Below are 16,094 nucleotides of genomic sequence, written 5' to 3'. Positions count from 1 at the left end.
AAAGCTTTTCGCAAATATTCATATATACAACTTTGGGGTATAGCATTGCAGAAGCTGGTTCACCGTAAGATCAACAGGTCAGGAAGCATACATACATGCTAACTGAAGTAAACTCCTTCTGAACAGGTCTTGGAAGGATCAAACTATACTGACCGACCACCGTGTGATCCTCGGCCCAGGATATGGAGGGGGGTGGGGAGTGTGTGCAGTACACCGCTCTCCCGGCCATTGTTGTTAATTTTCGTGACCGGAGCCGCTACTTCTCAGTCAGGTAGCTCCCCAATTTGTCTCCCAGGGGCTGAGTGCACCACGCTTGCCAACAGCGCTCGGCAGACCGGACAGTCACCATAAAAAATGTTAGCCAAGTCCGTCAGCTGATCTGACGGGAACTGATGTCACTACTGAAGCAAGGCCGTTGGCATGCGTACATGTTGGAGCCTCAGAATCGATTACGGTGTGCTTTAGGCCCTTATGGTTCTCGGGGCCTCATTTATAACTACAGCACGTAACATTTTGGTTGCAACCTTAGGTTCTCAGAGCTATCATCACACAGTGTCGGAGTACTGTGGTCATTATTATGACATTTTGATCTCCAGAAGAGTTATGTTTCTTAAGGGTGGTACGATGAAAGCATTTAATATGGATATTACGTAACGTCGTCATTCCTCAGGAGATTTGCGCTTCTTCCTGCAGCACCAAATGAACTCTCAGAAGTACAGCTGCGTTATACATTTCCTATATAGAAAAAAGCAACGATACATCTGGAGCGAAATAACGTAGAATAGTACCTTTCCGTAGTCCCAAATGTGTCGTAAACATGCCTTAGAAACTCATTGTTGAATCGGATGGCAACATGAGTCACACATGTAGTACACACATCTAGGTAGTTACGTATAAAGAGGGCAATAATACAGTTGGGTTTGCGGCCAAATGCACACATCAGTGCAACACTCATTTGTCAATATAAGATCATACTTTTGAAATTAAGCAAGATGAAATAACAGTAACACGGGAGTTGTACACAGATCAGCCAGAACATTACGGACACCTACCTAATAGCCGGTATGACCACCTTTGGCACGGATAACGACAGCGACGCGTCGTGGCATGGCAGCAGTGAGGCGTTGGTAGGTCGCTGGAGGGAGCTAGCACCAAATCACCGCACTCCATTCACCTAATTGCCGTAAATTCCGGGGAGGGGGCGATGAGTTCTGACACAACGTTCAATCATATCCCAGATGTGTTCGATCCGGTCAGATCTAGCGAGTTGGGGAGCGGGGCAGCATATCAACTGTAACTCGCTACTGTGTCCAGCGAGCCGTTCCATTACACTCCTGGCCATGTGACATGGTGCATTATATTGTTGACTAATGTCACTGCTGTCGTAAAACAAGATCGTCATGAAAGGGTTACCTTGTCTGCAACCAGTGTTCGATACTCCTTGGCCATCATGGTACCTTGCACGAGCTCCACTGGACCCATGGATGCCGACGTAAATGTTCCCCAGAGCGTAATGGAGCCGCCGCCAGCTTCTCTCCGTCCCGCAGTACAGCTGTCAAGGAGCTGTTCGCCTGGAAGACGACAGATTCGTGCCCTTCCATCTGCATAATGAAGATGGTATCGGGATTCATCAGACCATGCAAAGCTCTGCCACTGCGCCAACGTCTAGTGCCGATGGCCTCGTGCCCTTTCAGTCGCAGTTGTCGATGTCGTGGTTTTAACATTGGCACGTACATGGGTCGTCGGCTGCGGAAGCCCATCGCTAGGAGTCTTCAGCGCACTGTTTGTTCAGACACACTACTATCTATTTTTTTTTTTTTTTGTCATCAGTCTACTGACTGGTTTGATGCGGCGGCCCGCCACGAATTCCATTCCTTTCCTGTGCTAACCTCTTCATCTCAGAGTAGCACTTGCAACCTACGTCCTCAATTATTTGCTTGACGTATTCCAATCTCTGTCTTCCTCTACAGTTTTTGCCCTCTACAGCTACCTCTAGTACCATGGAAGTCATTCCATCATGTCTTAGCAGATGTCCTATCATCCTGTCCCTTCTCCTTATCAGTGCTTTCCACATATTCCTTTCCTCTCCGATTCTGCGTAGAACCTCCTTATTCCTTACCTTATCAGTCCACCTAATTTTCAACATTCGTCTATAGCACCACATCTCAAATGCTTCGATTCTCTTCTGTTCCGGTTTTCCCACAATCCATGTTTCACTACCATACAATGCTGTACTCCAGACGTACATCCTCAGAAATTTCTTCCTCAAAATAAGGCCGGTATTTGATATTAGTAGACTACTCTTGGCCAGAAATGCCTTTTTTGCCATAGCGAGTCTGCTTTTGATGTCCTCCTTGCTTCGTCCGTCGTTGGTTATTTTACTGCGTAGGTAGTAGGATTCCTTAACTTCATTGACTTCGTGACCATCAATCCTGATGTTGAGTTTCTCGCTGTTCTCATTTCTACTACTTCTCATTACCTTTCTCCGATTTACTCTCAAACCATAATGTGTACTCATTAGACTGTTCATTCCGTTCAGCAGATCATTTAATTCTTCTTCACTTTCACTCAGGATAGCAATGTCATCAGCGAATCGTATCATTGATATCCTTTCACCTTGTATTTTAATTCCACTCCTGAACCTTTCTTTTATTTCCATCATTGCTTCCTCGATGTACAGATTGAAGAGTAGGGGCGAAAGGCTACAGCCTTGTCTTACACTCTTCTTAATACGAGCACTTCGTTCTTGATCGTCCACTCTTATTATTCCCTCTTGGTTGTTGTACATATTGTATATGACCCGTCTCTCCCTATAGCTTACCCCTACTTTTTTCAGAATCTCGAACAGCTTGCACCATTTTATATTGTCGAACACTTTTTCCAGGTCGACAAATCCTATGAAAGTGTCTTGATTTTTCTTTAGCCTTGCTTCCATTATTAGCCGTAACATCAGAATTGCCTCTCTCGTCCCTTTACTTTTCCTAAAGCCAAACTGATCGTCACCTAGCGCGTTCTCAATTTTCTGTTCCATTCTTGTGTATATAATTCTTGGCTGGTTCAAATGGCTCTGCCCGCATCTCGTGGTCGTGCGGTAGCGTTCTCGCTTCCCACGCCCGGGTTCCCGGGTTCGATTCCCGGCGGGGTCAGGGATTTTCTCTGCCTCGTGATGGCTGGGTGTTGTGTGCTGTCCTTAGGTTAGTTAGGTTTAAGAAGTTCTAGGGGACTGATGACCATAGATGTTAAGTCCCATAGTGCTCAGAGCCATTTGAACCATTTTTCAAATGGCTCTGAGCACTATGGGACTTAACATCTATGGTCATCAGTCCCCTAGAACTTAGAACTACTTAAACCTAACTAACCTAGGGACATCACACAATACCCAGCCATCACCAGGCAGAGAAAATCCCTGACCCCGCCGGGAATCGAACCCGAAACCCGGGCGTGGGAAGCGAGAACGCTACCGCACGACCACGAGATGCGGGCATGTTTTCCTTCCCAACTTCTGTGATGGCCCTTTTTAGAGATGTGCATTCCTCTTCAACTGTACTGCCTACTGCGCTATTCCTTATTGCTGTATCTATAGCGTTAGAGAACTTCAAAAGTATCTCGTCATTCCTTAGTACTTCCGTATCCCACTTCTTTGCGTATTGATTCTTCCTCACTAATGTCTTGAACTTCAGCCTACTCTTCATCACTACTATATTGTGATCTGAGTCTATATCTGCTCCTGGGTACGCCTTACAATCCAGTATCTGATTTCGGAATCTCTGTCTGACCATGATGTAATCTAATTCAAATCTTCCCGTATCTCCCGGCCTTTTCCAAGTATACCTCCTCCTCTTGTGATTCTTGAACAGGGTATTCGCTATTACCAGCTGAAACTTGTTACAGAACTCAATTAGTCTTTCTCCTCTTTCATTCCTTGTCCCAAGCCCATATACTCCTGTAACCTTTTCTTCTACTCCTTCCCCTACAACTGCATTCCAGTCGCCCATGACTATTAGATTTTTGTCCCCCTTTACATACTGCATTACCCTTTCGATATCCTCATACACTTTCTCTATCTGTTCATCTTCAGCTTGCGACGTCGGCATGTATACCTGAACTGTCGTTGTCGGTGTCGGTCTGCTGTCGATTCTGATTAGAACAACCCGGTCACTGAACTGTTCACAGTAACACACCCTCTGCCCTACCTTCCTATTCATAACGAATCCTACACCTGTTATACCATTTTCCGCTGGTGTTGATATTACCCGATACTCATCTGACCACAAATCCTTGTCTTCCTTCCACTTCACTTCACTGACCCCTACTATATCTAGATTGAGCCTTTGCATTTCCCTTTTCATATTTTCTAGTTTCCCTACCACGTTCAAGCTTCTGACATTCCACGCCCCGACTCGTAGAACGTTATCCTTTCGTAGATTATTCAATCTTTTTCTCATGGTAAACTCCCCCTTGGCAGTCCCCTCCCGGAGATCCGAATGGGGGACTATTCCGGAATCTTTTGCCAATGGAGAGATCATCATGATACTTCTTCAATTACAGGCCACATGTCCTGTGGATACGCGTTACGTGTACTACTATCTACCCAGCATTAAAGAATGATGTTAGTTCCGCCACAGTTCGCCGCCTGTCCTGTTTTACCAATGTACCCAGCCTACGACGTCCGACATGTGTAATGTGGGGTGTCCGCTCAACCCCACGACGTCTGGACGTGGTTTCACCTTGGTTTCGCCATGTGTTGAGAACATTCACTACAGCAGTCCTCGAACACCCGACAAGTCGTGCAGTTTCCGTATGCTGTTTCAAATGGTTCAAATGGCTCTGGGCACTATGGGACTCAACATCTTAGGTCATAAGTCCCCTAGAACTTAGAACTACTTAAACCTACCTAACCTAAGGACATCACACACACCCATGCCCGAGGCAGGATTCGAACCTGCGACCGTAGCAGTCCCGCGGTTCCGGACTGCAGCGCCAGAACCGCGCGGCCACCGCGGCCGGCCGTATGCTGGTGCCGAGCCTCCGCGCAATCACAACCTGCCCTCGGTCAGAGTCAGATAGATTGCACGCCTAACCCATTCTACACATAGACAGCACGCTAACTGATACTACATACAGCGTGCGTGTGTCTGACTAGCAGTCATTCCTCTCCAGGCGACGCTACTATGGCCTGGACTAGTTTATACCGGTAGTAGGTCGGTGGTCATAATGTTTTGGCTGATCAGTGTATATCAAGACGTTCACTATTTGGTCAACCTTAATTATCCCTGACAGTTCGAAAATTTCTCCAGGCTGTGTCATGAAATTATCGAGTGGTGTTACAGCACACCCGAAAATGTTGTCGTACGGTGTATCAGCTGGAAAGACCGTATGAACATTCTGACAAGTCTGCAGAATGAATTTGCCATGGAGTCATTGAAGGTCACCGTAGCAATCCTCCAGACCGGGCAGGGAACCTGGGGAAACCAGAATGAAGAAGGCCACACTGGGATTTAAATTGCGCAATTACGCGGTATCGTTTCTTGTCGCGTTCGCCGTAAGTGAATGATACTGCAAGTCGAGTGCTGGGAAAGGCAAGGCCGTAGTTGGTGGCGTGCCATCGCCTGCACTTGCACTTCCGATGGCGAGGCACGTTTGTCACCGGGAGCTGGCGCAGCGCCAGCCGATGCCGCCATATGGCGCAGCCTCTTTCTATTTCAGTGACCTTCACCCCACGCGAGGCGCCCTGGGCCGCAGGATGTGGTCTCTGCTGATCGGAAAACTTTACGATGCCACAGCCGTGTTGTTGTCGTTAACGCGCTCTCTTATTGCCCCCCAGTTGAGTTCCAGCCCAACGAACGGCTTAGGGTGTTAAAGCTACAAAATTAAACACGTCTGTAGTCCCGATGACTCAACAGCTGTTTCCAGTTTTGTAACTTGCGTGTAACCAGACAGTATATACAGGGTGAGTCACCTAAGCTGCAGACACCAAATACTTTCGGGGCTGTTAAAGATACCGAGACGAGATTCTCAATGGGTGATAGTATACAGAGAGAAGTGTACTTTCCTCTATGGTTAATTATGTCTATTGACATACTGAAATAACTATTCCTTTTTTAACGGAACTACTTGTTTATGCCACACGAGAGACATTGGAAAAAAAAGATTGATGAATGTTACTCGTTACGGTTTGCATTTAAATTTTCCTTAGAAAAGGATGGGGTATGCATTATATATGAAATCCAGAGTGCTGGCACAACGCAGTTTCCCCCTTGTCTCATGTTAACATCTTGTGCCGGAATTCTTGACATTTATAAAAGGTGTTCGAAAATTCCCTTTACAAAGTTAGAGGGGAGTGAGTAAGCAATATTTTGAATAGTAACCCATGTCCGGAAACGTTATCCAACGACGCTACAGAGCGCCTGTAAATGTAAGTATATGGAGAGTGATTCTATGACGATGTCACAGACTTTCAAGGATGATGGTGACGGATACAGGTATGAGTTTGAAGTAGTAGTCCTCGATTCGAAAAAGGAACGAGTCGAAAGTTACAATCGAAAATTATTCTGATACATTTGACACTGGAATACATATACCGGTGCTGTTGTTGCTTGTAGGGTATGCAGCTTTCAGAAGTGGTAGTACAGACCAAAACAAGAAAAAGTCTAGTAAAATGGACTCTAAAATGCATACCTGAGGAGCTATGAGCACTCACTCGTTCATCTTCGCTGGTGTGAAAGCCACCTCCTCTCTTGACCAAGTGCTAATATGTCTTCAAGTACGCATTTTAGAGGCCATGTTTACTAGACATTTTTTCTTGTTTTGGTTCACACTCCCACCTCTGCAAGTTGCCTACACTACTATCTTAGCAGCAACAGTACGGGTATACGTATTCCACTGTCAGAGGTATCAGAACAAGTTTCGTCTATAACTTTCTATACTTTCGTTTCCGGCACAAAGAAACTTACCTCAAATTGATACTTTTACCCTTTTCCATCATCCTTGATAGTTTGTAACATCATGACGGAATCACCCTGTATAGATGTACATTTACAGATGCCAGCACCTATAAATTAGACTATCTGTAGCGTCACTGGATGACTTTTCCAGACATCGGTTTCCATTCAAAATATTATGTATTCACTCTTTCCTACAAGTTTAGAAATTTCAAACGGGAATTTTCGAGCACCCTGTATGTAGTTCATTACTCATCTCGCTTTGTGGAAAGTTTCATTGGATACCAGGCAAGCAGCATACCATTATACTCTCCCTCTCAAGGCCTGGAATACTGATGATGATGTTTGGTTTGTGGGGCGCTCATCTGCGCGGTCATCAGCGTCCGTACGAAGTCCCAATTTTTTCACAGTCCAATTTTGTACACAGTCCAATCTATTCACTGTCACAAATGATGATAATGATGATGATATGATGAGGACAACACAAACACCCAGTCCCCAGGCAGAGAAAATCCCCAACCCAGTCTGGAATCGAACCCGGGCCCCAGTGACTGAGAGCCTGGAATACTGTTAAAAAATTTGAAGTTTCATTTAAAGAGCAGCTGAGATTATTGAATACGTGGTAAAATACTCCTCCCTTTGTGTAATGTAATTTGCAGCTGAGGGAGGTGCTGCGACGCTTAAGGCAATGGTCTCGCGTTCGGGAAGAGCGGGGTTCGAATACCGGCCATCCATATTTATGTTTTGCGAAATTCTCCAAAAAAGTGCCCGGTTGGTTTCTTTGAATAGGACGCATTCAATTTCCTTACCGCCCTTGTGCTAGCCGAACTTGTGGACCGCCTCTAACGTTCCCATCGTCGACATAGCGTTAACTTCAAATGCCACTTTTTTACTTTGAAAATAATTATAACTGCCTAAATCGCAAGGCACATTTATTCATAGGTGACCTGTTTCGATCATTACATGATCATCTTCAGACCTAGCCATTTTTCTGGACATCAAAATGGCTAGGTCTAAAGATAATCATGTAATTATCGAAACCTGTCACCTTTGAATAAATGTGCCTTGCGGTCTAGATTGTCATAATTATTTTCAAAGATTATGACTGGATGGTTGGTATCTCCAATAATGTTTTCAAAAATAACTCTTTTATTTACCACTGTAGCTATCTGAGACTGTTCATGCACGGCACGGATTTATTGTGAAATGCGGTAACGCCAGAAAACCAATGAAGAATTTGAGGAGTCTTGCAGACGACTAATATTATGTGCAAAGATTGGTAGCTGAGTGAAAATGTGAGTCAGTGTAGTAGCCGCAAATACCGTTTATTGGTTAAGAACGCCGTACACAGTACACCGCTGTTGTCAGTCAACAGTGAAATACTTTTGGATTATTTTTACTTCAGGAAACAGCCACAGGAACCTTGTTGTAGAAAAGCAGAGGCGAAGCTGAAAGTCGTTGGAGCAGTTCATAGAAAATGTAACTCACTAAGAAGCAAGTTCCGTGCAAAACTCTTGCCCGACTCGTATTTTAATCGCTAACGGCAAGAACGCAACATGTCCAAAATTTTCAAAATTCGCTTTATTGCATCAGATACGTCCAACGCTGTAGGCACATCATTTACTGCAGATACATTTGTCCAAAGTCAATAAAGCGTCTCTGGCAATAGGTGCAATTGATCATTTCCTGCAAAAACGGAGCATGTCCTGTACGTGTTCCGTTTCTGCTGTGAACAAAATTTCCTATAGACATCATCAGGAGGAAAAAAACACGAACGATATTACACTGTTAGTGAGATGATTGAACTCATATTGGAGTCTTCACAAAAGAGAGGCAAATTTACTGTTGTACTCATGAAAACAGAAGATTTTACAGATTACAGTACTTGGTGGTCAAAATTCTAATTAGTAATGATTTTTGTGGAAAAGGTGATCCAAAAGACAAAAAGGTTTCTTTTGCCCTACCAAATTATCATTCCAGCAAGGACACGACACACGTAGTAAAAGTAAAATAAACATCAGTGACCAGCGAGCTTGTAGTTATTATTTTAATACTCAGATAAGTGTAGAACTTTTCAGGGGACCTGCCTACAGAGCCAAACTATCCGTAAACACCTTAAAACTGGATGATATTTTTAAAAAAAATTTAATTTACATTCGGGACGAAGAGATGTAATTTTTGAATGAAATTTTGACATATCCGACAGCAAATATAAATGAAACTGAAGATAACTTGAACTCCGTGAACTTATTCTGATATAATAATATCTAAGATGTATATTTAGTTTGAGGAAAATGTGTAAAACATATTTGTATACTCTAAAGGTAGTGCTTCTACTTCATATTACATATTATTTGCTGCAAAAAGAGAACATGTTCAGTGGCAATAAAAAAAAGCTAGCGGTAACACAAAGTTGGATAAAAATTACATACTCTAAGGCAGCGCACAGCGAAATTTTCAGAACTTTTGTGTAAAGCAGATTTTTGTCTCATCTGCAAAATGTGTAAAACTGGATTTGTTACTTTTCTGCGGTTAGCAGTTAATTTAATCATACTAACTCTGAAAAATTTGATTAACAGGAAACTGAGAATGTTACATGAAGAACTGTTAGTCATAGTTAGAGTGCCACAGAAGCGATTAACTAACACAATTTACTTTTCTAGAGGAGATAAGCAACATGTTTTTACTATCCAGAAACGAATTATCCGGCTGACAAAATGAGACAAAAATGTAATCGTCAAGCGGCTTGCAGTCAGTCGTCTCACCATGCAGCAGCTGCGGAAGCAGAGGGGACTAGTGATGCAGATTAGAGATCAGAAATGGGTCAGTACGAGTCTAATGTTCGGGATGCATACTTCACATATCAAAGCACCGTTGTTATATCAATCTTAAAGGGCGTTCTTCGTTCCTGGTGTATTTCTGTGAGTATGATGAGTCTGGGAACTGTGGGGCGTTCTCTCTGACTGAAGAATGCAGGAGTGTAAGGCTAGTCGTGACTTTCTCTTAGTACGGAAGATGAGTACACGATCTTGCTGCTGTAATGTAGCACCCACAAGGGGAAATGGTCGATTGGCGGGATCAGATGGTCTTTAACGAGGCATATGTGAAACTGTGGAAGGTGTAAGAGGAAAATTAATTGATGGAAAGCATACAACTGCAAAATAGTCCCATTAGAGGAGGAGTGATATCTGGCTTATGTTTCAAGCAGTAGTCCACGCTTCATACGAAAAATATACAAATTTCGTCCATTGGAAACAAAATGATTGTATTGTTGTCTATTCCACCACCACCGTGAGAAAAGTTACGTGTTACGAAAACTGGGTACAGAGAAACATCACTGTTATATTCCCGCGATAAAAATGAGCACTATTTCTGTATTCATTTGTTCAGGTTGAGTTTATGAGCTAACAACGAGCTCTGAAGTTTATCATTCATTTCTGTAATATATTACAATAACTAATCACCATGTAGTGGTTGCACTTCATCATCATGTTATATTTTCTCGTACTGTCGGTACAGACTCGGTAACGCCTCGAAAATTTATACATGTCAACGTATCCAGAATGAGATTTTCACTCTGTAGCGGAGTGTGGATGATATGAAACTTCCAGGCAGATTAAAACTGTTCCGGACCGAGACTCGAACTCGGGACCTTTGCCTTTTGCGGGCAAGTGCTCTACCAATTGAGCTACCCAGGCACAACTCACGCCCCGTTTTCACAGCTTTACTTCTGCCAGTACCTCGTCTCCTACCTTCCAAACTTTACAGAAGGTAGGAGACGAGGTTCTAGCAGAAGTAAAGCTGTGAGAACGGGGCGTCAGTCGTGCTTGGGTAGCTCAGTTGGTAGTAGAGCACTTGCCCGCGAAAGGCAAAGGTCACAAGTTCGAGTCTCGGTCTGGCACACAGTTTTAATCTGCCAGGAAGTCGCATGTGAACGTAATTGCTAGACATTCTCTGAATAGATATTAAATGTTAAAGTAAATTTACAAGAGTCTTCGAAAAAGTTTTAGCTATATAAATGCATAAACAGACCAATATTCGGTTAGATAGAGCATCAATCAGTCATAGAATTAAGTAGCTTTAATATGACATTTATAGTCACAACGCAGATCAGATTTCGACCTGTGTCAGGTCATTATCAATGCAGTGCGGAATTGTAGCAGTTGTTCGTGCTCAAGTGAATGCTTACACAGTTCAACCATTGAATGTGAACTGTGTAAGCATTCACCTGAGCACGAACAACTGCTACAATTCCGCACTGCATTGATAATGACCTGACACAGGTCGAAATCTGATCTACGTTGTGACTGTAAGTGTCATATTAAAGCAACTTAATTCTACGACTGATTGCTGCTCTAACCCAATATAACCACAGTCGTTGCGTGCACCCAGCCCATGGAGGGCAACCTGAGAACAATATTCACTGCTAACTAATTATGATACATAACCCGCTTGTGTCATTTAGGGGTGGCCGAGCGGTTCTAGGCGCTACAGTCTGGAACCGCGCGACCGCTACGGTCGCAGGTTCGAATCCTGCCTCGGGCATGGATGTGTGTGATGTCCTTAGGTTAGTTAGGTTTAACTAGTTCTAAGTTCTAGGGGACTGATGACCTCAGAAGTTAAGTCCCGTAGTGCTCAGAGCCATTTGAACCATTTTTTCGTCATTTAGGCAGGTCGGACATTTTGTGACATTTCAAGCGGTTGCGTACGTAGCGGGAATGCCGCTTGTCCGCTGTTACACTCGCAACCTCGTGTAGTCGCTCTCCTTTATGAGTGAGTCGGTTCCTCTTGTACCCGACAACAGACTCACGTGAGGGGTGGGCTGCGGCGGAGATTCAGGAGTCGAGTCTACTAGCACACGGAGGCGACGAGATCGGAGATGACGTCACAGATCTCGCTGGCGAGTTTAAAGCGAGTATACGGAGCCCATCTGTGATCTCTGATGCAGACAAGTCTCGTAGCCCCGGCACGCAGGGTACAAGTGCAGGCACGCGGCTGGGAGCAAGTCTAGGTGTGATAGGGGGCGCGCGCCCCGGATGACCACGGCGGCCAGCCCCAAAATAAACTTGACCCAGAGAGAACGCAGGCGCTGCGGAACAGCGACCGCGCCGGCACGCGGCGCCGTGTCACTGGCCCGACAAGTCACCCAGCTCTGTCGCTAGTTTCGCTCTCGTTCATACGGTAAGCGCCGTGTAGCTCACTATATCTCCCCACACGCTAAGATTTAATTTCGCCATTTACACTGAGGTGACAATAATCGTGGGATAGCGATATGTACAGCGGTAATATCCTGTACACAAGGTATAATCTGGCAGTGCACTGACGAGGCTGTCATTTGTACTCGGGTGATTCATGTGAAAAGGTTTCCGACGTGATTATGGCCGCTCCACTGGAATTAACAGACTCTGGACGCGGAATGGTAGTTGGAGTAGACGCATGCGACATTCCAATTCGGAAATCGTTAGGGAATTCAATGTTCCGAGACTCACAGTGTGAAGATCGTGCCGAGAATACCAAATGTCGGACACACCTCTCACCACGCACAACACAGCAGCTGCCGGCCTTCACTTAACGACTGAGAGCAGCGGGGTTTGCGTAGCGTTGTCAGTACTAACAGACAAACAACACTGGACGATGTGGTGAAATTTGGCGTTAATGCGTTATGCCAACAGACGACCTACGCGAGTATCTTTGCTAACTGCCCGACATCAACTGCAGCTCTTCTCCTGGGCTCGTGATCAATCGATTGGACCCTAGACGACTGAAAAACCGTTGGCTAGTCAGATGAGCTCCAATTTCAGTTGGTAACAGCTGATCGTAGGGTTCAAGTGTAGCGCAGACCCCACGAAGCCACGGACCCAAGTTGTCGACTAGGCACTGGGCAAGCAGGTGGTGGCTCCATAATGACGTGGCCTGTGTTTACATGGGATGGACTGGGTCCTTTAGTCCAAGTGAACCGATCATTGACCATCTACAGACATTCATGGACTTCGTGTTTCCAAAAAAATCAATGGAATTCTTATCGATGACATTGCGCCATGACACTGGCCCACAATTGTTTACGATTGGTTTGAAGAACATCCTGCACAGTTCGAGCGAATGATTTGGTCATCCAGATCCAGATGAATCCCATCGAATATTTATGAGACATCATCGAGAGGTCAGTTCGCGCACAATATCCTGCTCCGGCAACACTTACGCAGTTATGGATGGCTATAGAGGCAGCATGGCTCAACATTTCTGCAAGGAGCTTCCAACGATTTGTTGAGTCCATGCCACTTCTAGTTGCTGCACTACGCCAGGAAAAAGAAAGCCTTACACGACATTTGGAGATAGCCCATGACTTATGCTACCTCAATGCATTTTTTCGAGCGCTTTCTAATTTAGTCTTCTGAGGTTGCGTGGTACAGGAGGAGTTAGACGACTGGGGTTTAATGTCCCGTCGACATGGTCATTATTGATGGACTGTGTGTTCGCCATTCCGTATCTCTCCAATACAGAAAATCTGAGGTAGTGTCTCGGGCCACTGTGTCAGTACCAAGCTTACTATCTACTACATCACAGACGTTGTCGCCTTTGTTAGATCTGAATCTCGTACTGCAGGGCCTTCAGTCATTTTAAAATATGTAGCGAAGATGGTCATTCAGGTAACAGGTTAAAATTCTTTTCATTCTTTTCTTTGCGAGACCATTAAGGTGATATGTATCTGAAATAGAAAGGCGATTATTAACCGTTCAGACATGTTAATAAAAGTCACTAAAACTGTACTTCAGGTACGCTTATTATGCCACGACCGGTTTCATTCTAAATCAACGTCTTCAAGTGATACCAAAAAATCACCAGCACTCTTCGTAACTATTTCTCACAAAGTGGCAGAAATTTTTTGGTAATGGGGTAATGCGCATTTCTGCCTCAATGTGAGAATTACACTGCCAGACAAAAAAGGAGAGCACAGAAATGAGAGGAAGGAACGAAATGAAATTTCGCTTGTTGACAGCGTATGTGATACTACCTCAATGACTACAAATTATAGTCAAAGCTACAAAGAAGTTTTCAAATGAGCCTGCTTACCAGTATGGCTTTTTGCCCCCTCTTGCCTATATGTATGCACTGATTCGGTTGGAAAGTGTGTCATAAAGGCGATATATCATCTCCTGAGGCAAGCTGGCCCACAGCTGTGTTGCGTCCAACCCGGTCCATCACATGATTTATCGGGGACAGATATGGGTGTTTTTCCGGCCATAGTTGTATGTCAGCATCACGTTGACAGTTCATAATGACGAGCTTCTTCAACGGACTTGCTGTATCCTGTTGGAAAATGGCGCCACGACACTGTCATGCGAGAGGTAACACACGAGGACGCAGGATGTCTGTGGGGTACTGTTGTACCTTCGTAGCTCCCTCAGTCTCTACCAGCTGTGTCCTGAAGCCATGCCCACTGGCTCCCCACACCACGTCGGCGGGAGTGACACCGCGGTGCCTCTAAAAATATTGGAAGAATGGGACCTCTCCCAAGGTCACTGCCATACACTCTAACAACGATCATCTGGAGTAGTGTACAGCCCGCTTCATCGCTGAACCCAATGGGACGCCATTTCTCAGCATTCCATTCATCCGGGTGACGGCACCACTCCAAACGCAGCCGTCTGTGTAGTGGTGTTAAAGGCTGCTTAAGCGTGGGACGGTAATTCCCTAGCCCGGCTGGTGGTGGTCACCGACACAGAATGTTGCAGGAGGGCCATTACTTGTTCTCCGATGGCAAGCGCAGATGTGAAGAGATTGCAACGTGCTTGGTGCACAGAAAGGGATCCTCCATTGTCGTGGTCAGAGAGGTCGACCGGTACCTTGACGACGCATATGCCTCATTTCACGTTCCCATATAGTCCAATATCGGGCCATTGTCATATCCGAATGCCTCAAAAATATTGACATTGCACAGTTTGACCAGTTGGACACCAAATGGAGACCATCAATTATGCCCCTTTCAAATTCAGTGAGGAGCTGTTAACGCTGTCTCATACGAGTACGCGGCATGTCCGTGTCCTTCACAGTGATCACTCAGAATCTGATGCTATTCACGCACTTCATAAACTCTACCAGGCCTGGTAACAACACTAAACACCAATAGCACTAATGCACTATGGCGGTCGTTCTACCTGTCACAGAGAATTGCAGCTTTAATCATTTTCCACCGATGGTATGTATGTGTAAGAAGTTACATTGGCGGCCTACGGAGGCGGGTGGGAAGATAATGCAGTATGAAACGAACGAATCGGTGCCCGGTGTACTACATGAGAAAGATCCATAAAGTTTAGTCCGATGAGACACGTTATCCTCACTGTGTTTAATATTTCCTATTTCCCAGCTCTCCTATTTTGTCAAACAGTAGGTTTGTACCGACGTGTCAACACGTACTACTTAGGTCTCTTGGCACATCTGCTGATGAGCAAGTAGCACGGAATTTAGAAAGGAAAGAAAGAACGATCAGAGATAAATGTTGCATCGGCTCGAGTTCACATTATTCTTCCTACGCGCCGTTCAGGAATGGAACAGGGAATGGTGGGGGGGGGGGGGGGGGGGGGAGGGGCGGGCGATCAGTTAGCGATAGCAGAAGTACCTTCCGCCACACATTGTAAAGTGGCTTGCGGAGTATTGCTGTAGATGAAGATATGGGCCGGACAGAATTTAGATTCGAGGCAGTGAAAGAAAATGGAAATTTTCAAATATATGTCTTGGATATCGGAGAGAATGCTCAATCAAAGTTGCCACCCTTTGAGGCCGAGACCACTCTATACGAACGTAGGTATATAAGAAGATCATCTTCACTTTTCACCTTTCACTCTAAGTCATCAATTGTGTTTTCATATTTAAAAGACACTTTGTTTTTCGACAATTGGTGTAACAACATCAGTAACTCTATCTCTGGGAAATGGATAACTCTTCCCTGTGATAAATCCCCCTGGCATTCAGCAAGATTTCTTCAGAAATAACACTGCCACTATGAGCACGGCAGACGTTATCCACCGCCTGTCAATTTTCATCTCTTGTCTTCAGATTACTGTAGAGTAGAGTTTTGCAGTGTATTTTGCGTTCTAATGAGCGCGAAAAGCGCTGAGAAACAATTGAGGTAAGTTTTTGGCGTGATAAACCTCG

General features: G+C 44.8%; 1 protein-coding gene and 1 non-coding gene across 2 annotated transcripts in view; one reads left to right on the top strand and one right to left on the bottom strand.

Annotated features, from left to right (window-relative positions):
• The window catches only part of LOC124722353, a gene marked incomplete at its 3' end in the record, with an annotated part of 821,905 nt that overhangs the window by 228,726 nt on the left and 577,085 nt on the right, over positions 1 to 16,094 (top strand). The gene's annotated exons all lie outside the window — the stretch shown is intronic.
• Positions 10,565 to 10,639, bottom strand: Trnal-caa. The gene has a single exon. It is a non-coding gene; the product is annotated as a tRNA-Leu (tRNA).

Source organism: Schistocerca piceifrons, chromosome X (assembly GCF_021461385.2).
Source record: "Schistocerca piceifrons isolate TAMUIC-IGC-003096 chromosome X, iqSchPice1.1, whole genome shotgun sequence".
Taxonomy (NCBI): Eukaryota; Metazoa; Arthropoda; class Insecta; order Orthoptera; family Acrididae; genus Schistocerca; species Schistocerca piceifrons.
This window is presented reverse-complemented; position numbering and strand designations above follow the sequence as displayed.